Here is a 26,009-nt window from a genome sequence, read left to right as displayed (position 1 = left end):
CCCCTATTTTAAGGTGAGGCACACTAAGTGCCATTATACTAGATAAGTAATGAATGAAATACAAAAAAAAACTTCAAAATGAGCTACATTAAAGATAAGAGCATTAGTTAAGTAGTTAAAAACAGTCAAACTCTGTTTAAAGAACAGCTACTTTAAAGGCAATTGAATTAAATAAGCAGTAAGGGAAAGCAAAGAGCTGGTCAAACTTTGACCACACACTAAGGGCCAGTGTATTAGATAAGTAGTGAAAAACTCAAAAACTTACAGCACCTGGTATTCCTAGGCAGTCTCCCATCCAAGTACTAACTAGGCCCAACTCTGCTTAGCTTCTGAGATCAGACGAGATCAGGCGTGAACAGGGTGGTATGGCCGCCGTAAGCTAAAAGCTGCTGCAAAAAGCCCCTATTTTTAAGGTGAGGCACACTAAGTGCCATTATACTAGATAAGTAATGAATGAAATACAAAAAAAAAAAAATACTTCAAAATGAGCTACATTAAAGATAAGAGCATTAGTTAAGTAGTTAAAAACAGTCAAACTCTGTTTAAAGAACAGCTACTTTAAAGGCAATTGAATTAAATAAGCAGTAAGGGAAAGCAAAGAGCTGGTCAAACTTTGACCACACTAAGGGCCAGTGTATTAGATAAGTAGTGAAAAACTCAAAAACTTACAGCACCTGGTATTCCTAGGCAGTCTCCCATCCAAGTACTAACTAGGCCCAACTCTGCTTAGCTTCTGAGATCAGACGAGATCAGGCGTGAACAGGGTGGTATGGCCGTAAGCTAAAAGCTGCTGCAAAAAGCCCCTATTTTAAGGTGAGGCACACTATGCCATTATACTAGATAAGTAATGAATGAAATACAAAAAAAAACTTCAAAATGAGCTACATTAAAGATAAGAGCATTAGTTAAGTAGTTAAAAACAGTCAAACTCTGTTTAAAGAACAGCTACTTTAAAGGCAATTGAATTAAATAAGCAGTAAGGGAAAGCAAAGAGCTGGTCAAACTTTGACCACACTAAGGGCCAGTGTATTAGATAAGTAGTGAAAAACTCAAAAACTTACAGCACCTGGTATTCCTAGGCAGTCTCCCATCCAAGTACTAACTAGGCCCAACTCTGCTTAGCTTCTGAGATCAGACGAGATCAGGCGTGAACAGGGTGGTATGGCCGTAAGCTAAAGCTGCTGCAAAAAAAGCCCCTATTTTAAGGTGAGGCACACTAAGTGCCATTATACTAGATAAGTAATGAATGAAATACAAAAAAAAAAATACTTCAAAATGAGCTACATTAAAGATAAGAGCATTAGTTAAGTAGTTAAAAACAGTCAAACTCTGTTTAAAGAACAGCTACTTTAAAGGCAATTGAATTAAATAAGCAGTAAGGGAAAGCAAAGAGCTGGTCAAACTTTGACCACACTAAGGGCCAGTGTATTAGATAAGTAGTGAAAAACTCAAAACTTACAGCACCTGGTATTCCTAGGCAGTCTCCCATCCAAGTACTAACTAGGCCCAACTCTGCTTAGCTTCTGAGATCAGACGAGATCAGGCGTGAACAGGGTGGTATGGCCGTAAGCTAAAGCTGCTGCAAAAAGCCCTATTTTTTAGGTGAGGTACACTAAGTGCCATTATACTAGATAAGTAATGAATGAAATACAAAAAAAAAAATACTTCAAAATGAGCTACATTAAAGATAAGAGCATTAGTTAAGTAGTTAAAAACAGTCAAACTCTGTTTAAAGAACAGCTACTTTAAAGGCAAATTGAATTAAATAAGCAGTAAGGGAAAGCAAAGAGCTGGTCAAACTTTGACCACACTAAGGGCCAGTGTATTAGATAAGTAGTGAAAAACTCAAAAACTTACAGCACCTGGTATTCCTAGGCAGTCTCCCATCCAAGTACTAACTAGGCCCAACTCTGCTTAGCTTCTGAGATCAGACGAGATCAGGCGTGAACAGGGTGGTATGGCCGTAAGCTAAAAGCTGCTGCAAAAAGCCCCTATTTTAAGGTGAGGCACACTAAGTGCCATTATACTAGATAAGTAATGAATGAAATACAAAAAAAAAAAAACTACTTCAAAATGAGCTACATTAAAGATAAGAGCATTAGTTAAGTAGTTAAAAACAGTCAAACTCTGTTTAAAGAACAGCTACTTTAAAGGCAATTGAATTAAATAAGCAGTAAGGGAAAGCAAAGAGCTGGTCAAACTTTGGCCACACTAAGGGCCAGTGTATTAGATAAGTAGTGAAAAACTCAAAAACTTACAGCACCTGGTATTCCTAGGCAGTCTCCCATCCAAGTACTAACTAGGCCCAACTCTGCTTAGCTTCTGAGATCAGACGAGATCAGGCGTGAACAGGGTGGTATGGCCGTAAGCTAAAGCTGCTGCAAAAAGCCCCTATTTTAAGGTGAGGCACACTAAGTGCCATTATACTAGATAAGTAATGAATGAAATACAAAAAAAAAAATACTTCAAAATGAGCTACATTAAAGATAAGAGCATTAGTTAAGTAGTTAAAAACAGTCAAACTCTGTTTAAAGAACAGCTACTTTAAAGGCAATTGAATTAAATAAGCAGTAAGGGAAAGCAAAGAGCTGGTCAAACTTTGACCACACTAAGGGCCAGTGTATTAGATAAGTAGTGAAAAACTCAAAAACTTACAGCACCTGGTATTCCTAGGCAGTCTCCCATCCAAGTACTAACTAGGCCCAACTCTGCTTAGCTTCTGAGATCAGACGAGATCAGGCGTGAACAGGGTGGTATGGCCGTAAGCTAAAGCTGCTGCAAAAAGCCCCTATTTTAAGGTGAGGCACACTAAGTGCCATTATACTAGATAAGTAATGAATGAAATACAAAAAAATACTTCAAAATGAGCTACATTAAAGATAAGAGCATTAGTTAAGTAGTTAAAAACAGTCAAACTCTGTTTAAAGAACAGCTACTTTAAAGGCAATTGAATTAAATAAGCAGTAAGGGAAAGCAAAGAGCTGGTCAAACTTTGACCACACTAAGGGCCAGTGTATTAGATAAGTAGTGAAAAACTCAAAACTTACAGCACCTGGTATTCCTAGGCAGTCTCCCATCCAAGTACTAACTAGGCCCAACTCTGCTTAGCTTCTGAGATCAGACGAGATCAGGCGTGAACAGGGTGGTATGGCCGTAAGCTAAAGCTGCTGCAAAAAGCCCCCTATTTTAAGGTGAGGCACACTAAGTGCCATTATACTAGATAAGTAATGAATGAAATACAAAAAAAAATACTTCAAAATGAGCTACATTAAAGATAAGAGCATTAGTTAAGTAGTTAAAAACAGTCAAACTCTGTTTAAAGAACAGCTACTTTAAAGGCAATTGAATTAAATAAGCAGTAAGGGAAAGCAAAGAGCTGGTCAAACTTTGACCACACTAAGGGCCAGTGTATTAGATAAGTAGTGAAAAACTCAAAAACTTACAGCACCTGGTATTCCTAGGCAGTCTCCCATCCAAGTACTAACTAGGCCCAACTCTGCTTAGCTTCTGAGATCAGACGAGATCAGGCGTGAACAGGGTGGTATGGCCGTAAGCTAAAGCTGCTGCAAAAAGCCCCTATTTTAAGGTGAGGCACACTAAGTGCCATTATACTAGATAAGTAATGAATGAAATACAAAAAAATACTTCAAAATGAGCTACATTAAAGATAAGAGCATTAGTTAAGTAGTTAAAAACAGTCAAACTCTGTTTAAAGAACAGCTACTTTAAAGGCAATTGAATTAAATAAGCAGTAAGGGAAAGCAAAGAGCTGGTCAAACTTTGACCACACTAAGGGCCAGTGTATTAGATAAGTAGTGAAAAACTCAAAAACTTACAGCACCTGGTATTCCTAGGCAGTCTCCCATCCAAGTACTAACTAGGCCCAACTCTGCTTAGCTTCTGAGATCAGACGAGATCAGGCGTGAACAGGGTGGTATGGCCGTAAGCGAAAAGCTGCTGCAAAAAGCCCCTATTTTAAGGTGAGGTACACTAAGTGCCATTATACTAGATAAGTAATGAATGAAATACAAAAAAAAAAAAATACTTCAAAATGAGCTACATTAAAGATAAGAGCATTAGTTAAGTAGTTAAAAACAGTCAAACTCTGTTTAAAGAACAGCTACTTTAAAGGCAATTGAATTAAATAAGCAGTAAGGGAAAGCAAAGAGCTGGTCAAACTTTGACCACACTAAGGGCCAGTGTATTAGATAAGTAGTGAAAAACTCAAAAACTTACAGCACCTGGTATTCCTAGGCAGTCTCCCATCCAAGTACTAACTAGGCCCAACTCTGCTTAGCTTCTGAGATCAGACGAGATCAGGCGTGAACAGGGTGGTATGGCCGTAAGCTAAAGCTGCTGCAAAAAGCCCCTATTTTTAAGGTGAGGCACACTAAGTGCCATTATACTAGATAAGTAATGAATGAAATACAAAAAAAAAAAAAAATACTTCAAAATGAGCTACATTAAAGATAAGAGCATTAGTTAAGTAGTTAAAAACAGTCAAACTCTGTTTAAAGAACAGCTACTTTAAAGGCAATTGAATTAAATAAGCAGTAAGGGAAAGCAAAGAGCTGGTCAAACTTTGACCACACTAAGGGCCAGTGTATTAGATAAGTAGTGAAAAACTCAAAAACTTACAGCACCTGGTATTCCTAGGCAGTCTCCCATCCAAGTACTAACTAGGCCCAACTCTGCTTAGCTTCTGAGATCAGACGAGATCAGGCGTGAACAGGGTGGTATGGCCGTAAGCGAAAGCTGCTACAAAAAGCCCCGTATTTTAAGGTGAGGCACACTAAGTGCCATTATACTAGATAAGTAATGAATAAAATACAAAAAAAAACTTCAAAATGAGCTACATTAAAGATAAGAGCATTAGTTAAGTAGTTAAAAACAGTCAAACTCTGTTTAAAGAACAGCTACTTTAAAGGCAATTGAATTAAATAAGCAGTAAGGGAAAGCAAAGAGCTGGTCAAACTTTGACCACACTAAGGGCCAGTGTATTAGATAAGTAGTGAAAAAACTCAAAAACTTACAGCACCTGGTATTCCTAGGCAGTCTCCCATCCAAGTACTAACTAGGCCCAACTCTGCTTAGCTTCTGAGATCAGACGAGATCAGGCGTGAACAGGGTGGTATGGCCGTAAGCTTAAAGCTGCTGCAAAAAGCCCCTATTTTAAGGTGAGGCACACTAAGTGCCATTATACTAGATAAGTAATGAATGAAATACAAAAAAAAACTTCAAAATGAGCTACATTAAAGATAAGAGCATTAGTTAAGTAGTTAAAAACAGTCAAACTCTCTGTTTAAAGAACAGCTACTTTAAAGGCAATTGAATTAAATAAGCAGTAAGGGAAAGCAAAGAGCTGGTCAAACTTTGACCACACTAAGGGCCAGTGTATTAGATAAGTAGTGAAAAACTCAAAACTTACAGCACCTGGTATTCCTAGGCAGTCTCCCATCCAAGTACTAACTAGGCCCAACTCTGCTTAGCTTCTGAGATCAGACGAGATCAGGCGTGAACAGGGTGGTATGGCCGTAAGCTAAAGCTGCTGCAAAAAGCCCCTATTTTAAGGTGAGGCACACTAAGTGCCATTATACTAGATAAGTAATGAATGAAATACAAAAAAAAATACTTCAAAATGAGCTACATTAAAGATAAGAGCATTAGTTAAGTAGTTAAAAACAGTCAAACTCTGTTTAAAGAACAGCTACTTTAAAGGCAATTGAATTAAATAAGCAGTAAGGGAAAGCAAAGAGCTGGTCAAACTTTGACCACACTAAGGGCCAGTGTATTAGATAAGTAGTGAAAAACTCAAAAACTTACAGCACCTGGTATTCCTAGGCAGTCTCCCATCCAAGTACTAACTAGGCCCAACTCTGCTTAGCTTCTGAGATCAGACGAGATCAGGCGTGAACAGGGTGGTATGGCCGTAAGCGAAAGCTGCTGCAAAAAGCCCCTATTTTAAGGTGAGGCACACTAAGTGCCATTATACTAGATAAGTAATGAATGAAATACAAAAAAAAAAAAATACTTCAAAATGAGCTACATTAAAGATAAGAGCATTAGTTAAGTAGTTAAAAACAGTCAAACTCTGTTTAAAGAACAGCTACTTTAAAGGCAATTGAATTAAATAAGCAGTAAGGGAAAGCAAAGAGCTGGTCAAACTTTGACCACACTAAGGGCCAGTGTATTAGATAAGTAGTGAAAAACTCAAAAACTTACAGCACCTGGTATTCCTAGGCAGTCTCCCATCCAAGTACTAACTAGGCCCAACTCTGCTTAGCTTCTGAGATCAGACGAGATCAGGCGTGAACAGGGTGGTATGGCCGTAAGCTAAAGCTGCTGCAAAAAGCCCCTATTTTAAGGTGAGGCACACTAAGTGCCATTATACTAGATAAGTAATGAATGAAATACAAAAAAAAAAATACTTCAAAATGAGCTACATTAAAGATAAGAGCATTAGTTAAGTAGTTAAAAACAGTCAAACTCTGTTTAAAGAACAGCTACTTTAAAGGCAATTGAATTAAATAAGCAGTAAGGGAAAGCAAAGAGCTGGTCAAACTTTGACCACACTAAGGGCCAGTGTATTAGATAAGTAGTGAAAAACTCAAAAACTTACAGCACCTGGTATTCCTAGGCAGTCTCCCATCCAAGTACTAACTAGGCCCAACTCTGCTTAGCTTCTGAGATCAGACGAGATCAGGCGTGAACAGGGTGGTATGGCCAGTAAGCTAAAAGCTGCTGCAAAAAGCCCCTATTTTAAGGTGAGGCACACTAAGTGCCATTATACTAGATAAGTAATGAATGAAATACAAAAAAAAAAAAACTTCAAAATGAGCTACATTAAAGATAAGAGCATTAGTTAAGTAGTTAAAAACAGTCAAACTCTGTTTAAAGAACAGCTACTTTAAAGGCAATTGAATTAAATAAGCAGTAAGGGAAAGCAAAGAGCTGGTCAAACTTTGACCACACTAAGGGCCAGTGTATTAGATAAGTAGTGAAAAACTCAAAAAACTTACAGCACCTGGTATTCCTAGGCAGTCTCCCATCCAAGTACTAACTAGGCCCAACTCTGCTTAGCTTCTGAGATCAGACGAGATCAGGCGTGAACAGGGTGGTATGGCCGTAAGCTTAAAGCTGCTGCAAAAAGCCCCTATTTTAAGGTGAGGCACACTAAGTGCCATTATACTAGATAAGTAATGAATGAAATACAAAAAAAAAAATACTTCAAAATGAGCTACATTAAAGATAAGAGCATTAGTTAAGTAGTTAAAAACAGTCAAACTCTGTTTAAAGAACAGCTACTTTAAAGGCAATTGAATTAAATAAGCAGTAAGGGAAAGCAAAGAGCTGGTCAAACTTTGACCACACTAAGGGCCAGTGTATTAGATAAGTAGTGAAAAACTCAAAAACTTACAGCACCTGGTATTCCTAGGCAGTCTCCCATCCAAGTACTAACTAGGCCCAACTCTGCTTAGCTTCTGAGATCAGACGAGATCAGGCGTGAACAGGTGGTATGGCCGTAAGCTAAAGCTGCTGCAAAAGCCCCCTATTTTAAGGTGAGGCACACTAAGTGCCATTATACTAGATAAGTAATGAATGAAATACAAAAAAAAACTTCAAAATGAGCTACATTAAAGATAAGAGCATTAGTTAAGTAGTTAAAAACAGTCAAACTCTGTTTAAAGAACAGCTACTTTAAAGGCAATTGAATTAAATAAGCAGTAAGGGAAAGCAAAGAGCTGGTCAAACTTTGACCACACTAAGGGCCAGTGTATTAGATAAGTAGTGAAAAACTCAAAAACTTACAGCACCTGGTATTCCTAGGCAGTCTCCCATCCAAGTACTAACTAGGCCCAACTCTGCTTAGCTTCTGAGATCAGACGAGATCAGGCGTGAACAGGGTGGTATGGCCGTAAGCTAAAGCTGCTGCAAAAAGCCCCCTATTTTAAGGTGAGGCACACTAAGTGCCATTATACTAGATAAGTAATGAATGAAATACAAAAAAAAATACTTCAAAATGAGCTACATTAAAGATAAGAGCATTAGTTAAGTAGTTAAAAACAGTCAAACTCTGTTTAAAGAACAGCTACTTTAAAGGCAATTGAATTAAATAAGCAGTAAGGGAAAGCAAAGAGCTGGTCAAACTTTGACCACACTAAGGGCCAGTGTATTAGATAAGTAGTGAAAAACTCAAAAACTTACAGCACCTGGTATTCCTAGGCAGTCTCCCATCCAAGTACTAACTAGGCCCAACTCTGCTTAGCTTCTGAGATCAGACGAGATCAGGCGTGAACAGGGTGGTATGGCCGTGTAAGCTAAAGCTGCTGCAAAAGCCCCCTATTTTAAGGTGAGGCACACTAAGTGCCATTATACTAGATAAGTAATGAATGAAATACAAAAAAAAAAATTTCAAAATGAGCTACATTAAAGATAAGAGCATTAGTTAAGTAGTTAAAACAGTCAAACTCTGTTTAAAGAACAGCTACTTTAAAGGCAATTGAATTAAATAAGCAGTAAGGGAAAGCAAAGAGCTGGTCAAACTTTGACCACACTAAGGGCCAGTGTATTAGATAAGTAGTGAAAAACTCAAAAACTTACAGCACCTGGTATTCCTAGGCAGTCTCCCATCCAAGTACTAACTAGGCCCAACTCTGCTTAGCTTCTGAGATCAGACGAGATCAGGCGTGAACAGGGTGGTATGGCCGTAAGCTAAAAGCTGCTGCAAAAAGCCCCCTATTTTAAGGTGAGGCACACTAAGTGCCATTATACTAGATAAGTAATGAATGAAATACAAAAAAATACTTCAAAATGAGCTACATTAAAGATAAGAGCATTAGTTAAGTAGTTAAAAACAGTCAAACTCTGTTTAAAGAACAGCTACTTTAAAGGCAATTGAATTAAATAAGCAGTAAGGGAAAGCAAAGAGCTGGTCAAACTTTGACCACACTAAGGGCCAGTGTATTAGATAAGTAGTGAAAAACTCAAAAACTTACAGCACCTGGTATTCCTAGGCAGTCTCCCATCCAAGTACTAACTAGGCCCAACTCTGCTTAGCTTCTGAGATCAGACGAGATCAGGCGTGAACAGGGTGGTATGGCCGTAAGCGAAAAGCTGCTGCAAAAAGCCCTATTTTAAGGTGAGGCACACTAAGTGCCATTATACTAGATAAGTAATGAATGAAATACAAAAAAATACTTCAAATGAGCTACATTAAAGATAAGAGCATTAGTTAAGTAGTTAAAAACAGTCAAACTCTGTTTAAAGAACAGCTACTTTAAAGGCAATTGAATTAAATAAGCAGTAAGGGAAAGCAAAGAGCTGGTCAAACTTTGACCACACTAAGGGCCAGTGTATTAGATAAGTAGTGAAAAACTCAAAAACTTACAGCACCTGGTATTCCTAGGCAGTCTCCCATCCAAGTACTAACTAGGCCCAACTCTGCTTAGCTTCTGAGATCAGACGAGATCAGGCGTGAACAGGGTGGTATGGCCGTAAGCTAAAGCTGCTGCAAAAAGCCCCTATTTTAAGGTGAGGCACACTAAGTGCCATTATACTAGATAAGTAATGAATGAAATACAAAAAAAAAAATACTTCAAAATGAGCTACATTAAAGATAAGAGCATTAGTTAAGTAGTTAAAAACAGTCAAACTCTGTTTAAAGAACAGCTACTTTAAAGGCAATTGAATTAAATAAGCAGTAAGGGAAAGCAAAGAGCTGGTCAAACTTTGACCACACTAAGGGCCAGTGTATTAGATAAGTAGTGAAAAACTCAAAACTTACAGCACCTGGTATTCCTAGGCAGTCTCCCATCCAAGTACTAACTAGGCCCAACTCTGCTTAGCTTCTGAGATCAGACGAGATCAGGCGTGAACAGGGTGGTATGGCCGTAAGCAAAGCTGCTGCAAAAAGCCCCTATTTTAAGGTGAGGCACACTAAGTGCCATTATACTAGATAAGTAATGAATGAAATGAAATACAAAAAAAAAAAACTTCAAAATGAGCTACATTAAAGATAAGAGCATTAGTTAAGTAGTTAAAAACAGTCAAACTCTGTTTAAAGAACAGCTACTTTAAAGGCAATTGAATTAAATAAGCAGTAAGGGAAAGCAAAGAGCTGGTCAAACTTTGACCACACTAAGGGCCAGTGTATTAGATAAGTAGTGAAAAACTCAAAAAATTACAGCACCTGGTATTCCTAGGCAGTCTCCCATCCAAGTACTAACTAGGCCCAACTCTGCTTAGCTTCTGAGATCAGATGAGATCAGGCGTGAACAGGGTGGTATGGCCGTAAGCAAAAGCTGCTGCAAAAAGCCCCTATTTTAAGGTGAGGCACACTAAGTGCCATTATACTAGATAAGTAATGAATGAAATACAAAAAAAAAAACTTCAAAATGAGCTACATTAAAGATAAGAGCATTAGTTAAGTAGTTAAAAACAGTCAAACTCTGTTTAAAGAACAGCTACTTTAAAGGCAATTGAATTAAATAAGCAGTAAGGGAAAGCAAAGAGCTGGTCAAACTTTGACCACACTAAGGGCCAGTGTATTAGATAAGTAGTGAAAAAACTCAAAAACTTACAGCACTTGGTATTCCTAGGCAGTCTCCCATCCAAGTACTAACTAGGCCCAACTCTGCTTAGCTTCTGAGATCAGACGAGATCAGGCGTGAACAGGGTGGTATGGCCGTAAGCGAAAGCTGCTGCAAAAAGCCCCCTATTTTAAGGTGAGGCACACTAAGTGCCATTATACTAGATAAGTAATGAATGAAATACAAAAAAAAAAAAATACTTCAAAATGAGCTACATTAAAGATAAGAGCATTAGTTAAGTAGTTAAAAACAGTCAAACTCTGTTTAAAGAACAGCTACTTTAAAGGCAATTGAATTAAATAAGCAGTAAGGGAAAGCAAAGAGCTGGTCAAACTTTGACCACACTAAGGGCCAGTGTATTAGATAAGTAGTGAAAAACTCAAAAACTTACAGCACCTGGTATTCCTAGGCAGTCTCCCATCCAAGTACTAACTAGGCCCAACTCTGCTTAGCTTCTGAGATCAGACGAGATCAGGCGTGAACAGGGTGGTATGGCCGTAAGCTAAAGCTGCTGCAAAAAGCCCCCAATTTAAAGGTGAGGCACACTAAGTGCCATTATACTAGATAAGTAATGAATGATATACAAAAAAAATACTTCAAAATGAGCTACATTAAAGATAAGAGCATTAGTTAAGTAGTTAAAAACAGTCAAACTCTGTTTAAAGAACAGCTACTTTAAAGGCAATTGAATTAAATAAGCAGTAAGGGAAAGCAAAGAGCTGGTCAAACTTTGACCACACTAAGGGCCAGTGTATTAGATAAGTAGTGAAAAACTCAAAAACTTACAGCACCTGGTATTCCTAGGCAGTCTCCCATCCAAGTACTAACTAGGCCCAACTCTGCTTAGCTTCTGCAATCAGACGAGATCAGGCGTGAACAGGGTGGTATGGCCGTAAGCTAAAGCTGCTGCAAAAAGCCCCCTATTTTAAGGTGAGGCACACTAAGTGCCATTATACTAGATAAGTAATGAATGATATACAAAAAAAAATACTTCAAAATGAGCTACATTAAAGATAAGAGCATTAGTTAAGTAGTTAAAAACAGTCAAACTCTGTTTAAAGAACAGCTACTTTAAAGGCAATTGAATTAAATAAGCAGTAAGGGAAAGCAAAGAGCTGGTCAAACTTTGACCACACTAAGGGCCAGTGTATTAGATAAGTAGTGAAAAACTCAAAACTTACAGCACCTGGTATTCCTAGGCAGTCTCCCATCCAAGTACTAACTAGGCCCAACTCTGCTTAGCTTCTGCAATCAGACGAGATCAGGCGTGAACAGTGTGGTATGGCCGCAAGCTAAAGCTGCTGCAAAAAGCCCCCTATTTTAAGGTGAGGCACACTAAGTGCCATTATACTAGATAAGTAATGAATGAAATACAAAAAAAAAAAAATACTTCAAAATGAGCTACATTAAAGATAAGAGCATTAGTTAAGTAGTTAAAAACAGTCAAACTCTGTTTAAAGAACAGCTACTTTAAAGGCAATTGAATTAAATAAGCAGTAAGGGAAAGCAAAGAGCTGGTCAAACTTTGACCACACTAAGGGCCAGTGTATTAGATAAGTAGTGAAAAAACTCAAAAACTTACAGCACCTGGTATTCCTAGGCAGTCTCCCATCCAAGTACTAACTACGCCCAACTCTGCTTAGCTTCTGAGGTCAGACGAGATCAGGCATGAACAGGGTGGTATGGCCGTAAGCGAAAGCTGCTTCAAAAAGCCCCCTATTTTAAGGTGAGGCACACTAAGTGCCATTATACTAGATAAGTAATGAATGAAATACAAAAAAAAAAACTTCAAAATGAGCTACATTAAAGATAAGAGCATTAGTTAAGTAGTTAAAAACAGTCAAACTCTGTTTAAAGAACAGCTACTTTAAAGGCAATTGAATTAAATAAGCAGTAAGGGAAAGCAAAGAGCTGGTCAAACTTTGACCACACTAAGGGCCAGTGTATTAGATAAGTAGTGAAAAAACTCAAAACTTACAGCACCTGGTATTCCTAGGCAGTCTCCCATCCAAGTACTAACTAGGCCCAACTCTGCTTAGCTTCTGAGATCAGACGAGATCAGGCGTGAACAGGGTGGTATGGCCGTAAGCTTAAAGCTGCTGCAAAAAGCCCCCTATTTTAAGGTGAGGCACACTAAGTGCCATTATACTAGATAAGTAATGAATGAAATACAAAAAAAATACTTCAAAATGAGTTACATTAAAGATAAGAGCATTAGTTAAGTAGTTAAAAACAGTCAAACTCTGTTTAAAGAACAGCTACTTTAAAGGCAATTGAATTAAATAAGCAGTAAGGGAAAGCAAAGAGCTGGTCAAACTTTGACCACACTAAGGGCCAGTGTATTAGATAAGTAGTGAAAAAACTCAAAAACTTACAGCACCTGGTATTCCTAGGCAGTCTCCCATCCAAGTACTAACTAGGCCCAACTCTGCTTAGCTTCTGAGATCAGACGAGATCAGGCGTGAACAGGTGGTATGGCCGTAAGCTAAAGCTGCTGCAAAAAGCCCCTATTTTAAGGTGAGGCACACTAAGTGCCATTATACTAGATAAGTAATGAATGAAATACAAAAAAAAAAATACTTCAAAATGAGCTACATTAAAGATAAGAGCATTAGTTAAGTAGTTAAAAACAGTCAAACTCTGTTTAAAGAACAGCTACTTTAAAGGCAATTGAATTAAATAAGCAGTAAGGGAAAGCAAAGAGCTGGTCAAACTTTGACCACACTAAGGGCCATTGTATTAGATAAGTAGTGAAAAACTCAAAACTTACAGCACCTGGTATTCCTAGGCAGTCTCCCATCCAAGTACTAACTAGGCCCAACTCTGCTTAGCTTCTGAGATCAGACGAGATCAGGCGTGAACAGGGTGGTATGGCCGTAAGCTAAAAGCTGCTGCAAAAAGCCCCTATATTTTAAGGTGAGGCACACTAAGTGCCATTATACTAGATAAGTAATGAATGAAATACAAAAAAAAAAATACTTCAAAATGAGCTACATTAAAGATAAGAGCATTAGTTAAGTAGTTAAAAACAGTCAAACTCTGTTTAAAGAACAGCTACTTTAAAGGCAATTGAATTAAATAAGCAGTAAGGGAAAGCAAAGAGCTGGTCAAACTTTGACCACACTAAGGGCCAGTGTATTAGATAAGTAGTGAAAAACTCAAAAACTTACAGCACCTGGTATTCCTAGGCAGTCTCCCATCCAAGTACTAACTAGGCCCAACTCTGCTTAGCTTCTGAGATCAGACGAGATCAGGCGTGAACAGGGGTGGTATGGCCGTAAGCTAAAGCTGCTGCAAAAAGCCCCTATTTTAAGGTGAGGCACACTAAGTGCCATTATACTAGATAAGTAATGAATGAAATACAAAAAAATAAATACTTCAAAATGAGTTACATTAAAGATAAGAGCATTAGTTAAGTAGTTAAAAACAGTCAAACTCTGTTTAAAGAACAGCTTCTTTAAAGGCAATTGAATTAAATAAGCAGTAAGGGAAAGCAAAGAGCTGGTCAAACTTTGACCACACTAAGGGCCAGTGTATTAGATAAGTAGTGAAAAACTCAAAAACTTACAGCACCTGGTATTCCTAGGCAGTCTCCCATCCAAGTACTAACTAGGCCCAACTCTGCTTAGCTTCTGAGATCAGACGAGATCAGGCGTGAACAGGGTGGTATGGCCGTAAGCAAAAGCTGCTGCAAAAAGCCCCTATTTTAAGGTGAGGCACACTAAGTGCCATTATACTAGATAAGTAATGAATGAAATACAAAAAAAAAAAAATTCAAAAATGAGCTACATTAAAGATAAGAGCATTAGTTAAGTAGTTAAAAACAGTCAAACTCTGTTTAAAGAACAGCTACTTTAAAGGCAATTGAATTAAATAAGCAGTAAGGGAAAGCAAAGAGCTGGTCAAACTTTGACCACACTAAGGGCCAGTGTATTAGATAAGTAGTGAAAAACTCAAAACTTACAGCACCTGGTATTCCTAGGCAGTCTCCCATCCAAGTACTAACTAGGCCCAACTCTGCTTAGCTTCTGAGATCAGACGAGATCAGGCGTGAACAGGGTGGTATGGCCATAAGCGAAAGCTGCTGCAAAAAGCCCCCTATTTTAAGGTGAGGCACACTAAGTGCCATTATACTAGATAAGTAATGAATGAAATACAAAAAAAAATACTTCAAAATGAGCTACATTAAAGATAAGAGCATTAGTTAAGTAGTTAAAAACAGTCAAACTCTGTTTAAAGAAGAGCTACTTTAAAGGCAATTGAATTAAATAAGCAGTAAGGGAAAGCAAAGAGCTGGTCAAACTTTGACCACACTAAGGGCCAGTGTATTAGATAAGTAGTGAAAAACTCAAAAACTTACAGCACCTGGTATTCCTAGGCAGTCTCCCATCCAAGTACTAACTAGGCCCAACTCTGCTTAGCTTCTGAGATCAGACGAGATCAGGCGTGAACAGGGTGGTATGGCCGTAAGCTAAAGCTGCTGCAAAAGCCCCTATTTTAAGGTGAGGCACACTAAGTGCCATTATACTAGATAAGTAATGAATGAAATACAAAAAAAAAAAAATACTTCAAAATGAGCTACATTAAAGATAAGAGCATTAGTTAAGTAGTTAAAAACAGTCAAACTCTGTTTAAAGAACAGCTACTTTAAAGGCAATTGAATTAAATAAGCAGTAAGGGAAAGCAAAGAGCTGGTCAAACTTTGACCACACTAAGGGCCAGTGTATTAGATAAGTAGTGAAAAACTCAAAACTTACAGCACCTGGTATTCCTAGGCAGTCTCCCATCCAAGTACTAACTAGGCCCAACTCTGCTTAGCTTCTGAGATCAGACGACATCAGGCGTGAACAGGGTGGTATGGCCGTAAGCAAAGCTGCTGCAAAAGCCCCCTATTTTAAGGTGAGGTACACTAAGTGCCATTATACTAGATAAGTAATGAATGAAATACAAAAAAAAAATACTTCAAAATGAGCTACATTAAAGATAAGAGCATTAGTTAAGTAGTTAAAAACAGTCAAACTCTGTTTAAAAAACAGCTACTTTAAAGGCAATTGAATTAAATAAGCAGTAAGGGAAAGCAAAGAGCTGGTCAAACTTTGACCACACTAAGGGCCAGTGTATTAGATAAGTAGTGAAAAACTCAAAACTTACAGCACCTGGTATTCCTAGGCAGTCTCCCATCCAAGTACTAACTAGGCCCAACTCTGCTTAGCTTCTGAGATCAGACGACATCAGGCGTGAACAGGGTGGTATGGCCGTAAGCAAAAGCTGCTGCAAAAAGCCCTCTATTTTAAGGTGAGGTACACTAAGTGCCATTATACTAGATAAGTAATGAATGAAATACAAAAAAATACTTCAAAATGAGCTACATTAAAGATAAGAGCATTAGTTAAGTAGTTAAAAACAGTCAAACTCTGTTTAAAAACAGCTACTTTAAAGGCAATTGAATTAAATAAGCAGTAAGGGAAAGCAAAGAGCTGGTCAAACTTTGACCACACTATGGGCCAGTGTATTAGATAAGTAGTGAAAAAACTCAAAAACTTACAGCACCTGGTATTCCTAGGCAGTCTCCCATCCAAGTACTAACTAGGCCCAACTCTGCTTAGCTTCTGAGATCAGACGAGATCAGGCGTGAATTTTTTTTTTTTTTTTTTTTTTATTAAAATATTTTTCAATCAATCAAATACAATAAAAACATACTTTCTCTTGTACAATATCCACATCACATATCTCATAATTTCATACATTATTTAAACAAATTCTTCGCTCTCCGTAGCTCCCACATAAAATCTTTTAAAACACGATAGACATTTCGTGTAAAAACAACATAAAATGCATCTAGGATTTTTTCACTTTTAAAATACACATACAATTTGTCCATATATATTTCAGTTTTCCTTTTAAAGACAGTCCAAACATCCAAAACAATTTGTTCCTTTTTGGCCACAATTCTCCTCTCCCATATTGCACTTTTCATTAACATCACAAACAGATTAATAAAGGCTTTGTTTTTACACTTCTTTTCCCATCCAAACATCAACACTCTGTTCCATTCCATTCCATTTTCATCCCATTCTTCAGTCAAGTCTTTGATTAAACATTTACATTTCCTTAAAAATGCCTCCAGTTCCTTACAATATAAAAACAGATGTAAAATCCCTCTTCTTTTCTTTTTTGCACACTTTGCACATTGCATGTTGTTCCATCCTATTTTTTGTAAAATAACTTCAGTAAAAACAACTTTGTGTCTTATAAAATACTCCAAACATTCCAACTTTGTTTCGACACACTTCCCCCTCATGTTTCTCCATATACATTCTTCTTTTAGATTGTTGAATTTTTCCACCCAGTACTTATTTACAGTTGGCTCTTTAAAAACACCATCTCTAAAAACACAATAAAACATTTTTACAGTACATCCCTTAAAATCATAAAATTTTTCCCCCAGTTTCACATTAAAATGTTCCTCTGTTTGCTCTTCTTCCGTACTCTCTATTCTTTTAATCCACTCTTTAGGTATTGCTTTTTAAGGATTTCATATTTGTTTGTTATTTCTTGTTTGCTATATTCTTTCTTTTGCTTCATCCATTGCATCCACAATATATTGTATTGGTAAAAACCCTCTTTAAATTCATACAAGACATCTCTCACTCTTGTTATCCCCACTTCCATCCATTTCTTAAAAATAGTTCTTTGTCTTGTTTTAAAATGTTGTTATTTAAGAACAGGGGTTGATTTAAAATGTTTTCTCTTCTTTGAGGGTTGTATACAATTTTACTTAAAAATTTTCCCCAGGCACTAAACATTTCTCTGTAAAACTCAGGTAATCCTTCTGTCATCCAAATTTTTGTTTTCATCCATAAAATACCATCCCCATGTTAAAATTCCCACATTTGTTTAAAAGTATATTTCATTGTTTTTTTCCACTCAAATTTGCTCTCTTCTTGTAGGTATTTCTTTACTATTTTAACTCTCAAAGCATTTTTTCTCTGTTCTACATCCATTAAACCTAATCCCCCCTTTTCCACCGCCCCTAAAATCGTATTATATGCTATTCTTGCTGGTTTTCCTCCCATAAAAAGTCAAGAAAACATTTCTTCAACCTCTTTTCTGTCCACAAAGGCATCTCAGATACATTTAAAACATACCACAGCTTAGAAACCATTAAAACATTCAATATTAAAACCTTCCCTTTTAAGTTTAGTGTTCTCAGTTTCCAAAAGTTTAACCTTCTCTCTATTTCTGTTACTAGTTCCTCCCACATTTCATCTCTTACTTTTCTCTCATTTTTCCCCATTAAAATTCCTAAAATCTTAATTTGTTCCACTTCCTTGAAGTTAAAACAATCCGTTAAAATCATAGCTTTCCCAAATCTGATATATACTGTTTTCTCCTCATTTATTTTACTCCCAGATCCTTTACAAAAATTCTTTTACAACATTCATAACTTCTTTGACACTATCCTTTCTTTTTACAATTATCGTTGTGTCATCAGCATATTGATAAACCTTCCCTTCATTGTTTTCACAATTTCTATACCTATTATTCCTTCTTTTTGTTTTATAGCCAGTCCCAATGGTTCTGATACAAGTGAATAAAGTAAAGCTGAAAGCGGACAACCCTGCCTAATTGATCTTGTGATTTTAAAACAGTCTGTTAAAACCCATTACATTTTATCCTTGTTAAAGCACCCTTGTATAAAATCTCTATCCATTTGATAAAATTCCCCCAAAACCAAAACTCCTTAAAACCTCAAATAAATACCTGTGTTCCACCCTATCAAAAGCTTTTTCAAAGTCCAAACTAATTATATATCCATCTTCACCTTTATCCTTCATGTACCATATTGTATCTCTTATACTCATTTTTATGTCATCTATATCCCTTCCTTTCACCTGTATGCTTGGTTTGTTTCAATTATGCTTGGCATAACTTCCTTTAATCTGTTTGCTAAAACCTTGGCTAAAATTTTAAGATCCGTGTTCAACATTGTAATTGGCCTATAGTTTTTAAATCTATTTTTTCACCCTTCCTTTTATATACCAGCTTCATTAACCCCATCCTCGTTCTTTCATTAATTTCTTCTTTTTCAAAAATTTCTTTAAAAACCTCATTTAAAATCTTTGTTAAAACCCCTTTAAAACATACATAAAATTCAGTTCCCAAACCGTCTATTCCCGGACTCTTTTTTTTATTCAGTTCATTTATTGCTCTTTCGATCTCTCTCTTCTTCTCTGATTACTTGGTCACAATCTTTTTATCTTCCTCACTTACTTTTGCTTTTATCTGATTCAGCAGTTTCTTTTTCCCTTCTCTTCCACGCCCTTGCACTAAACAGATCCTCATAAAAATCCTTTATTTCTTTTAAAATATTTTCATTACCTTCTACAATTTCTCCATTTTTCCTCGTATTTCCTTTATAATATCAGCTTTCCCTTTCTTTTTTTCCAAATCAAAAAAGAATTTTGTGCATTTTTCACCCTCCACAAGATATTTAGCTTTGCTTCTTAACCTCGCCCCCTCATATTCTTTTTCTTCTATTTCTTTCAGTCTTCCCTCCATTTCCTTTATCTTTAGTATGTCTTTATTTTCTTTATTCAATTCAATTTCCAAACTCTTCTTTATTTCTCTTTCTTTGAACCTTTTGCATTTCCTCAAAGTACTACAATATTTGATTGAAAATTTTTGATTAAAAATTTGACATTCTCCCACCAGATTCTCTTATCCTCTGTATACATTTCATTTTCCTTTTCCTTTTCAATGACCTCTTTAACCTTCAAAACATAGTCTTCATTCTTTAAAATCTCTGTATTTAAAATCCATACTCCTGACCCCTTTGCATGTTGCTCCAATCTATTTTAAAACGTAAAAACTTATGATCACTAAAACTGGTTTCTTCATATCTGATTTTTTCAATAAAATTCCCTACATTTCTTGTACATAACACATAATCAATTCTTGTTTTACAAATAAAGTTCCCTACTATTTGCCTTCTTGAAAACTCCTTTTTCCTCCATTCATTTCCCCCACACATCTATTAAGTTATTTTCTCTCATCAGTTCCTTTAATTCATTTCTCCCTGTGTCTGATTTAAAAACCATTCCTCCGCCATATCCTGCTTGCTAAAAACAGTATTAAAATCCCCATCATTATTATTTCTTTATACTTCTTTACAATATTTCTTAAAACATTAAAAAACTCTTTCTTTTCTTTCTCTTCTGTTGGTGCGTGTACATTGGCTAAAATCAGTTCACGTCCTTCACAATTTACTTCAACCACCATACATTTCCCCATCTTATCTTTATACACTACATTGCTTGAATTAAAAACATTTTTTCTCATTAAAAAGCCACTCCTCTTCCAAGCCTTCCATCTCCATTGTTATACAAAATATCTCCATCCCATTTCTTTTTATAGTCCACCATCACACTCTCTTTCCAATTTGTTTCTTGCAAAACGATAACATCTTCTCCTTTACATTTTTCTTTCACTCTTTCAAACTTTCTCATGTCCATCAGTCCCCTTGCATTAAAAAGTAACACAACTAAAAACCATTAAAAAAAGAAAATAAATACTTAAAAACCATTATTCTCCATCTTCTCCCTCCAGCCCTCTTAACGCTTCATACCTGTTTGCACTTGTCATTATTTTTTTCCTTGCATTTTCCACGTTTGGTTTTTACCTTTATTGTTCTCCTTCTTATTTGTCCTCTCTCCCTGTCTTTTTCCCATACTGTTTGTCCTTGTTTCTTCTTCACTGTCCATTTCTTTGCTTTGAACTTCTATTCCTTGTCCATCTCTCTCCACATCATCTAGAAAAGTTTTAAAACTGTCCGCTATTTCCATTTCCGTCCACTGAGTGTCCTGTTCTGTTGTCTGTTCCTTGTCTTTGTCATTCTCTTTTTCTCCTTCACGTTCCTCTATGTTGTCTGATTCCTCTTCTGTTTCTTTTTTTTGTTGTAGTCCTTCTTCCTCTTGTTCTTCATCAATTTGTCTTTCCTCCTCGTTGTTTCCTTCATGCACCTGTCCGCCCATCCGATCTTCCCTACCTCCTTCCTCTCCCTCCATCCAACATTCACATTTATTTAAAACTCCATGACACTCCGGGCATCTGACAGCATTGCAATCTCTTGCAAAATGTCCCCTCTCCTCGCACTTATAGCACTTAAAATCTGGGCATTCTTTAAGCAGGTGTCCTGGGCTCATGCACAGCCTACAGGTCTTCACCTGATGGCTGTGCATCACCCTAAAATACTGCGGCCCTCGGCTGTTTCCAACTTTGTGCTATATGGCAACGATGTCACTTCTTTGGGGAATCTAACTTTTAGGAACCTTGTTCCGTCCTCAATGTCAGTGCCCGGGTAGCATCTTCTTTTAACATTTGACATGGGATTAACTCCCCATCCTTCCAATTTCCCTAAAATTTTATTATCATCAAGATAGACGGGCAGGTGCATGAAGGAAACAACGTAATCTCTATTTTGCAATTTTTTATCTCGCAGTTCACCCCTTTTATTAAAAGTCCATCAGTCAATTCCTCACATGCTTCTTCCTTTTCCATTGTAAGTTCATATTCTTTTCCTTGCCTTGGTCTTAACGCCAAAATATTCCCATTTCCACATTTATCCGTCACCGCTTTTATAATATCCACAGCTCTCACCTCACTTACATTCTCCACATTCACAATCACAGTCGCCTCCTTTAAATATCTTCTTCTGCCAAACTTGTCTCTTGTGTCTAGGTTTTTCCATGTTCTTCTCGTTGTCGGTAATCCAGACCAGTGTCGCTTGTCATACGTGTCTCGCCATCCAGTCCAGTGTCGCTTGCCGTGCCTCTTCCTCGTGCCAGTCCAGTGTCGTTTGCCATGCTTGTTCCTCGTGCCAGTCCAATATCGTTTCCCATGCTTCTTCCTCGTGCCAGTCCAGAGTCGTTTGCCATGCTTGTTCCTCGTGCCAGTCCAGTGTCGCTTTGCCGTTAATCCGTCCATTGAAAAAAGGAAAAAGAGAAAAATAAAAAGGCGTAACCACCCTCCAGCAAGCAAAAATGCTGCTGTTGGGTGGTTTTATAACTGAAAAAACAAACAAAAACTAACTTTAACTAAAGAAAAAGCAAAATACAAAGACAAAAATTAACACAAAATGGAGGAGAGCCTTCCTCTCTACTGCAGCCAACAACTTCCTGTGTGCTCTCTAGCGCCAACAGGGTGGTATGGCCGTAAGCGAAAGCTGCTGCAAAAAGCCCCCTATTTTAAGGTGAGGCACACTAAGTGCCATTATACTAGATAAGTAATGAATGAAATACAAAAAAAAAAATACTTCAAAATGAGCTACATTAAAGATAAGAGCATTAGTTAAGTAGTTAAAAACAGTCAAACTCTGTTTAAAGAACAGCTACTTTAAAGGCAATTGAATTAAATAAGCAGTAAGGGAAAGCAAAGAGCTGGTCAAACTTTGACCACACTAAAGGCCAGTGTATTAGATAAGTAGTGAAAAACTCAAAACTTACAGCACCTGGTATTCCTATGCAGTCTCCCATCCAAGTACTAACTAAGCCCAACTCTGCTTAGCTTCTGAGATCAGACGAGATCAGGCGTGAACAGGGTGGTATGGCCGTAAGCGAAATCTGCTGCAAAAAGCCCCCTATTTTAAGGTGAGGCACACTAAGTGCCATTATACTAAAGTAATGAATGAAATACAAAAAAAAATAAAAAAACTTCTTCAAAATGAGCTACATTAAATATAAGAGCATTAGTTAAGTAATTAAAAACAGTCAAACTCTGTTTAAAGAACAGCTACTTTAAAGGCAATTGAATTAAATAAGCAGTAAGGGAAAGCAAAGAGCTGGTCAAACTTTGACCACACTAAGGGCCAGTGTATTAGATAAGTAGTGACAAAACTCAAAAACTTACAGCACCTGGTATTCCTAGGCAGTCTCCCATCCAAGTACTAACTAGGCCCAACTCTGCTTAGCTTCTGAGATCAGACGAGATCAGGCGTGAACAGGGTGGTATGGCCGTAAGCGAAAGCTGCTGCAAAAGCCCCTATTTTTAAGGTGAGGCACACTAAGTCCCATTATACTAGATAAGTAATGAATGAAATACAAAAAAAAAAAATACTTCAAAATGAGCTACATTAAAGATAAGAGCATTAGTTAAGTAGTTAAAAACAGTCAAACTCTGTTTAAGGAACAGCTACTTTAAAGGCAATTGAATTAAATAAGCAGTAAGGGAAAGCAAAGAGCTGGTCAAACTTTGACCACACTAAGGGCCAGTGTATTAGATAAGTAGTGAAAAACTCAAAACTTACAGCACCTGGTATTCCTAGGCAGTCTCCCATCCAAGTACTAACTAGGCCCAACTCTGCTTAGCTTCTGAGATCAGATCTTCTGAGATCAGGCGAGAATTTTTTTTTTTTTTTTTAGAAAAATATGATAAAAACATAAAGTTTACAATTCATCACTTAGTCCATCCAGTACAGCAAGTCTCTTTCTATACACTTTGTATTTTTACATTTTCTTCAATTAAATAAAATACATTAAATACTAAAAAGAAAAAACATCATCAAAATCATTCTGTTACTGGCATTTTTAAATCAAACTTTTACAAACATTGTACATATCTGAATCAAACACTTTGTAAAAGTCTTGCAATTTGTTTTCTTGCTTAAAATAACAATGTAAATGTTCTACATATTTCTCAAACTTCCTTTTGAAAACATTCCATACATCTATTACATTTTCCTGTTTTTTTGCCTCTGCTCTTCTTTCCCATATTGCACATTTCATTAGCATGACAATCAAATTTATCATCTTTTTGTGTTTACACTTTTCTTCTATACCCAACAATATCACTCTGCTCCATTCTATTTTTTTCTCTTTTGTTCCCCTCTTAACATTTCGATTAGTCTTTTACAGGTTTCATTAAAATGTCCAATTCTCTGCAATTTAAAAACAAGTGTAAAAAATTTTCGTTTTCAGCATTGCAGACTTTACATCTTTCACTTGGTTCCATTCCTATTTTTTTCAATAAAACATCAGTAAAAACCGCTTTGTGCCTAATAAGAAACTCTAAGCTTTCCAGTCGTGCATCTATCATTCTTCCTTTCATGTTATTCCAAATGTCATCTTCCTTAAGATCTTCAAATTTCTGTACCCAATACATATTGACGACAGGTTTTCTTAAAGATTCCTCTCTAAAGAAATCATAAATCATTTTGACTGTGCATTCTTTAAAATAAAATTGTTTTTCTCCCAACTTCACAAATACCTCTTTCTCTTGCTGCTCTTCTTCCATGTTTTCTATTTGTTTTATCCACTCTTTGGGTATTGCTTCTTTTATTACTTCATATTTATTTCTTATTTCTGTTTTATTAAAATCCTCTTTAGCCTCTTCCATTGCGTCTATTATGTGCTGCATTGGTAAAAAACCCTCCTTAAATTCATATAAAACATCTCTGATTCTTGTGATCCCAACATCCCACCATTTCTTATAAAAAATCTCTTTCCCTTGGTTTAAAATGCCATTGTTTAGAAATAAAGGCTGATTTAAAATGCTCTCTCGACCTTGTGGATTAAAATTAACATTAATTAAAAATTTCCCCCAGGCGCTCATCAGTTCTTTATAAAAATCTGGCAACACTTCCACCATCCAATTCTTAGTTTTCATCCATAAAATATTGTCTCCCAAATTAAAATTGCCACATTTGTTTAAAAAATATTCCATTGTCTTTTTCCATGCTGCTTTGTTTCCCTCATCTAGGTATTTTTTTATTATTTTCACTCTTAAGCTATTTTTTCTTTGTTCCACATCAATTAATCCCATCCCTCCCTTCCCTGCCTCTCCTATTAATGTACTGTATGAAATTCTTGGCGGTTTGCCATTCCATAAAAAATCTAAAAAACATTTTTTCAGCCTTTTTTCCACCCACATTGGCATTGCAGTCACATACAAAACATACCACAACTTTGTCACCATTAGCACATTTAAAATTAAAACTTTTCCTTTTAAACTTAACGTTCTCAATTTCCAAAAAATTAGCCTTCTTTCAATTCCTCCTAGTATTTCTTCCCACATTACTTCTTTAACATTTTTTTCGTTTTTTCCCATTAAAACACCTAAAATCTTTACTTCTTCCGTTTCTTTAAAATTAAAACAATCCGTTACACCAACCACTCCTCCAAATCTCATATATACCGTTTTCTCTTCATTTATCTTGCCTCCTGATCCCCTACAAAACGTCTGTACCACTTCCATTACTTTTTTAACACTCTCTATATCCTTAACAATTATGGTTGTATCATCTGCATATTGAAATATTTTTTCATTTCCCCCACTTCCTTCAATGCTTATTCCTCTTATGTCTTCCTCTGTTTTTACTGCTAATCCTAGTGGTTCTGCTACTAGTGAATATAAGAGCGCTGATAATGGACATCCTTGCCTTATTGACCTAGTAATTTTAAAACATTCTGTTAAAAAACCATTACATTTTACTCTTGTTATTGCTCCCTATATAAAATCGTAATCCACTTGACAAAATTTTCACCAAACCCGTACGCTCTTAAAATTCCAAATAAATATTCATGTTCCACTCTGTCAAAAGCTTTTTCAAAATCCAAACTGATTACATATCCTTGTTTTTTTCCTTCATATACCTTATTCTGTCTATTATGCTTATCGTTGTGTCCGCTATATCTTTCCCTTTAACTCCATACACTTGATTTGTTTCAATTATAGATGGCATTACTTCTTTCAGTCTGTTGGCTAAAACTTTTGTTAAAATTTTCAGATCTGTATTCAGCATTGTGATCGGTCTGTAATTTTTAAGTCTACTTTCTCTCCTTTTCTCTTATATATGAGTTTTATTAATCCCATCCCCATTCTCTGATTCATTTCCTCTTTCCTAAAGATCTCTTCATACACTTCTTTTTTTAAATACCGGTTAAAAATCCTTAAATATCTTGTAAAATTCATTCCCTAACCCATCCAGGCCCGGGCTTTTCCTTTTATTCAGTTCACTTATTGCTCTTTTTATTTCTTCCTCACTTATCTCTTGCTCACACTCTTTTTTATCCTCCTCCCCGACTTTTGTCTTAATTTTCTTTAGTAACTTGTTTTTATCTTTATCGTTTACTCCTTCTGCCCTAAATAACTTCTCATAATATTCTTTTATGGCTTTTAAAATCCCCTCATTTGTTTCCACCATATCCCCATTTTCATTTTTTAGTTCCTTGATTGTCTGTGCCACTCCTTCTTTCTTCTAAGTCAAAGAAAAACTTTGTACATTTCTCTCCTTCCACTGTGTACTTTGCTTTGCTTCTTAATCTTGCCCCTTTATATTTATTTTCTTCTATTTCTTTACATTCTTCTTCCATTTCCTTAATTTTTTGCAAGTCTTTTTCATTCTTATTCATTTCCTTTTCTAAT

At 36.5% G+C, this 26,009-nt stretch overlaps 29 non-coding genes and 13 pseudogenes across 29 annotated transcripts; all 42 read right to left on the bottom strand.

Annotated features, from left to right (window-relative positions):
* Positions 1 to 258: 258 nt before the first annotated feature.
* On the bottom strand, positions 259 to 377 carry LOC122336262 (annotated as a pseudogene).
* Positions 378 to 662: 285 nt separating this feature from the next.
* LOC122336199 lies at positions 663 to 781 on the bottom strand. Its single transcript, XR_006249140.1, has one exon. It is a non-coding gene; the product is annotated as a 5S ribosomal RNA (ribosomal RNA).
* Positions 782 to 1,054: 273 nt separating this feature from the next.
* Positions 1,055 to 1,173, bottom strand: LOC122336198. Its single transcript, XR_006249139.1, has one exon. It is a non-coding gene; the product is annotated as a 5S ribosomal RNA (ribosomal RNA).
* Positions 1,174 to 1,452: 279 nt separating this feature from the next.
* On the bottom strand, positions 1,453 to 1,571 carry LOC122336197. The gene has a single exon (XR_006249138.1). It is a non-coding gene; the product is annotated as a 5S ribosomal RNA (ribosomal RNA).
* A 279-nt stretch (positions 1,572 to 1,850) lies between these two features.
* Positions 1,851 to 1,969, bottom strand: LOC122336319. The gene has a single exon (XR_006249218.1). It is a non-coding gene; the product is annotated as a 5S ribosomal RNA (ribosomal RNA).
* A 282-nt stretch (positions 1,970 to 2,251) lies between these two features.
* On the bottom strand, positions 2,252 to 2,370 carry LOC122336318. The gene has a single exon (XR_006249217.1). It is a non-coding gene; the product is annotated as a 5S ribosomal RNA (ribosomal RNA).
* A 278-nt stretch (positions 2,371 to 2,648) lies between these two features.
* On the bottom strand, positions 2,649 to 2,767 carry LOC122336317. Its single transcript, XR_006249216.1, has one exon. It is a non-coding gene; the product is annotated as a 5S ribosomal RNA (ribosomal RNA).
* A 273-nt stretch (positions 2,768 to 3,040) lies between these two features.
* LOC122336316 lies at positions 3,041 to 3,159 on the bottom strand. Its single transcript, XR_006249215.1, has one exon. It is a non-coding gene; the product is annotated as a 5S ribosomal RNA (ribosomal RNA).
* Positions 3,160 to 3,436: 277 nt separating this feature from the next.
* On the bottom strand, positions 3,437 to 3,555 carry LOC122336315. Its single transcript, XR_006249213.1, has one exon. It is a non-coding gene; the product is annotated as a 5S ribosomal RNA (ribosomal RNA).
* A 274-nt stretch (positions 3,556 to 3,829) lies between these two features.
* On the bottom strand, positions 3,830 to 3,948 carry LOC122336313. Its single transcript, XR_006249211.1, has one exon. It is a non-coding gene; the product is annotated as a 5S ribosomal RNA (ribosomal RNA).
* A 281-nt stretch (positions 3,949 to 4,229) lies between these two features.
* On the bottom strand, positions 4,230 to 4,348 carry LOC122336312. Its single transcript, XR_006249210.1, has one exon. It is a non-coding gene; the product is annotated as a 5S ribosomal RNA (ribosomal RNA).
* Positions 4,349 to 4,631: 283 nt separating this feature from the next.
* On the bottom strand, positions 4,632 to 4,750 carry LOC122336310. The gene has a single exon (XR_006249209.1). It is a non-coding gene; the product is annotated as a 5S ribosomal RNA (ribosomal RNA).
* Positions 4,751 to 5,026: 276 nt separating this feature from the next.
* Positions 5,027 to 5,145, bottom strand: LOC122336309. The gene has a single exon (XR_006249208.1). It is a non-coding gene; the product is annotated as a 5S ribosomal RNA (ribosomal RNA).
* A 276-nt stretch (positions 5,146 to 5,421) lies between these two features.
* LOC122336308 lies at positions 5,422 to 5,540 on the bottom strand. Its single transcript, XR_006249207.1, has one exon. It is a non-coding gene; the product is annotated as a 5S ribosomal RNA (ribosomal RNA).
* Positions 5,541 to 5,816: 276 nt separating this feature from the next.
* On the bottom strand, positions 5,817 to 5,935 carry LOC122336307. The gene has a single exon (XR_006249206.1). It is a non-coding gene; the product is annotated as a 5S ribosomal RNA (ribosomal RNA).
* A 280-nt stretch (positions 5,936 to 6,215) lies between these two features.
* LOC122336306 lies at positions 6,216 to 6,334 on the bottom strand. The gene has a single exon (XR_006249205.1). It is a non-coding gene; the product is annotated as a 5S ribosomal RNA (ribosomal RNA).
* Positions 6,335 to 6,612: 278 nt separating this feature from the next.
* On the bottom strand, positions 6,613 to 6,732 carry LOC122336239 (annotated as a pseudogene).
* Positions 6,733 to 7,012: 280 nt separating this feature from the next.
* Positions 7,013 to 7,131, bottom strand: LOC122336305. The gene has a single exon (XR_006249204.1). It is a non-coding gene; the product is annotated as a 5S ribosomal RNA (ribosomal RNA).
* Positions 7,132 to 7,410: 279 nt separating this feature from the next.
* Positions 7,411 to 7,528, bottom strand: LOC122336244 (annotated as a pseudogene).
* A 274-nt stretch (positions 7,529 to 7,802) lies between these two features.
* On the bottom strand, positions 7,803 to 7,921 carry LOC122336304. The gene has a single exon (XR_006249202.1). It is a non-coding gene; the product is annotated as a 5S ribosomal RNA (ribosomal RNA).
* A 277-nt stretch (positions 7,922 to 8,198) lies between these two features.
* LOC122336253 lies at positions 8,199 to 8,317 on the bottom strand (annotated as a pseudogene).
* Positions 8,318 to 8,594: 277 nt separating this feature from the next.
* LOC122336303 lies at positions 8,595 to 8,713 on the bottom strand. Its single transcript, XR_006249201.1, has one exon. It is a non-coding gene; the product is annotated as a 5S ribosomal RNA (ribosomal RNA).
* A 276-nt stretch (positions 8,714 to 8,989) lies between these two features.
* LOC122336301 lies at positions 8,990 to 9,108 on the bottom strand. Its single transcript, XR_006249199.1, has one exon. It is a non-coding gene; the product is annotated as a 5S ribosomal RNA (ribosomal RNA).
* A 273-nt stretch (positions 9,109 to 9,381) lies between these two features.
* Positions 9,382 to 9,500, bottom strand: LOC122336300. The gene has a single exon (XR_006249198.1). It is a non-coding gene; the product is annotated as a 5S ribosomal RNA (ribosomal RNA).
* Positions 9,501 to 9,777: 277 nt separating this feature from the next.
* Positions 9,778 to 9,896, bottom strand: LOC122336299. Its single transcript, XR_006249196.1, has one exon. It is a non-coding gene; the product is annotated as a 5S ribosomal RNA (ribosomal RNA).
* A 281-nt stretch (positions 9,897 to 10,177) lies between these two features.
* On the bottom strand, positions 10,178 to 10,296 carry LOC122336228. The gene has a single exon (XR_006249167.1). It is a non-coding gene; the product is annotated as a 5S ribosomal RNA (ribosomal RNA).
* Positions 10,297 to 10,573: 277 nt separating this feature from the next.
* LOC122336234 lies at positions 10,574 to 10,692 on the bottom strand (annotated as a pseudogene).
* A 281-nt stretch (positions 10,693 to 10,973) lies between these two features.
* On the bottom strand, positions 10,974 to 11,092 carry LOC122336298. Its single transcript, XR_006249195.1, has one exon. It is a non-coding gene; the product is annotated as a 5S ribosomal RNA (ribosomal RNA).
* A 276-nt stretch (positions 11,093 to 11,368) lies between these two features.
* Positions 11,369 to 11,487, bottom strand: LOC122336252 (annotated as a pseudogene).
* Positions 11,488 to 11,763: 276 nt separating this feature from the next.
* Positions 11,764 to 11,882, bottom strand: LOC122336259 (annotated as a pseudogene).
* Positions 11,883 to 12,164: 282 nt separating this feature from the next.
* LOC122336251 lies at positions 12,165 to 12,283 on the bottom strand (annotated as a pseudogene).
* Positions 12,284 to 12,560: 277 nt separating this feature from the next.
* Positions 12,561 to 12,679, bottom strand: LOC122336297. The gene has a single exon (XR_006249194.1). It is a non-coding gene; the product is annotated as a 5S ribosomal RNA (ribosomal RNA).
* A 278-nt stretch (positions 12,680 to 12,957) lies between these two features.
* LOC122336243 lies at positions 12,958 to 13,075 on the bottom strand (annotated as a pseudogene).
* Positions 13,076 to 13,352: 277 nt separating this feature from the next.
* Positions 13,353 to 13,471, bottom strand: LOC122336296. Its single transcript, XR_006249193.1, has one exon. It is a non-coding gene; the product is annotated as a 5S ribosomal RNA (ribosomal RNA).
* A 281-nt stretch (positions 13,472 to 13,752) lies between these two features.
* LOC122336237 lies at positions 13,753 to 13,872 on the bottom strand (annotated as a pseudogene).
* Positions 13,873 to 14,150: 278 nt separating this feature from the next.
* LOC122336294 lies at positions 14,151 to 14,269 on the bottom strand. Its single transcript, XR_006249192.1, has one exon. It is a non-coding gene; the product is annotated as a 5S ribosomal RNA (ribosomal RNA).
* Positions 14,270 to 14,546: 277 nt separating this feature from the next.
* On the bottom strand, positions 14,547 to 14,665 carry LOC122336229. Its single transcript, XR_006249168.1, has one exon. It is a non-coding gene; the product is annotated as a 5S ribosomal RNA (ribosomal RNA).
* Positions 14,666 to 14,942: 277 nt separating this feature from the next.
* On the bottom strand, positions 14,943 to 15,061 carry LOC122336293. The gene has a single exon (XR_006249190.1). It is a non-coding gene; the product is annotated as a 5S ribosomal RNA (ribosomal RNA).
* Positions 15,062 to 15,339: 278 nt separating this feature from the next.
* LOC122336247 lies at positions 15,340 to 15,458 on the bottom strand (annotated as a pseudogene).
* Positions 15,459 to 15,733: 275 nt separating this feature from the next.
* On the bottom strand, positions 15,734 to 15,852 carry LOC122336246 (annotated as a pseudogene).
* Positions 15,853 to 22,086: 6,234 nt separating this feature from the next.
* Positions 22,087 to 22,205, bottom strand: LOC122336230 (annotated as a pseudogene).
* A 284-nt stretch (positions 22,206 to 22,489) lies between these two features.
* LOC122336292 lies at positions 22,490 to 22,608 on the bottom strand. The gene has a single exon (XR_006249189.1). It is a non-coding gene; the product is annotated as a 5S ribosomal RNA (ribosomal RNA).
* Between the last annotated feature and the right edge of the window lie 3,401 nt (positions 22,609 to 26,009).

The sequence above is a fragment of the Puntigrus tetrazona genome, unplaced genomic scaffold, assembly GCF_018831695.1.
Source record: "Puntigrus tetrazona isolate hp1 unplaced genomic scaffold, ASM1883169v1 S000000963, whole genome shotgun sequence".
Classification (NCBI taxonomy): Eukaryota; Metazoa; Chordata; class Actinopteri; order Cypriniformes; family Cyprinidae; genus Puntigrus; species Puntigrus tetrazona.
Note: the sequence above shows the minus strand (reverse complement) of the source record. Positions and strands in the feature narration are given on the sequence as shown.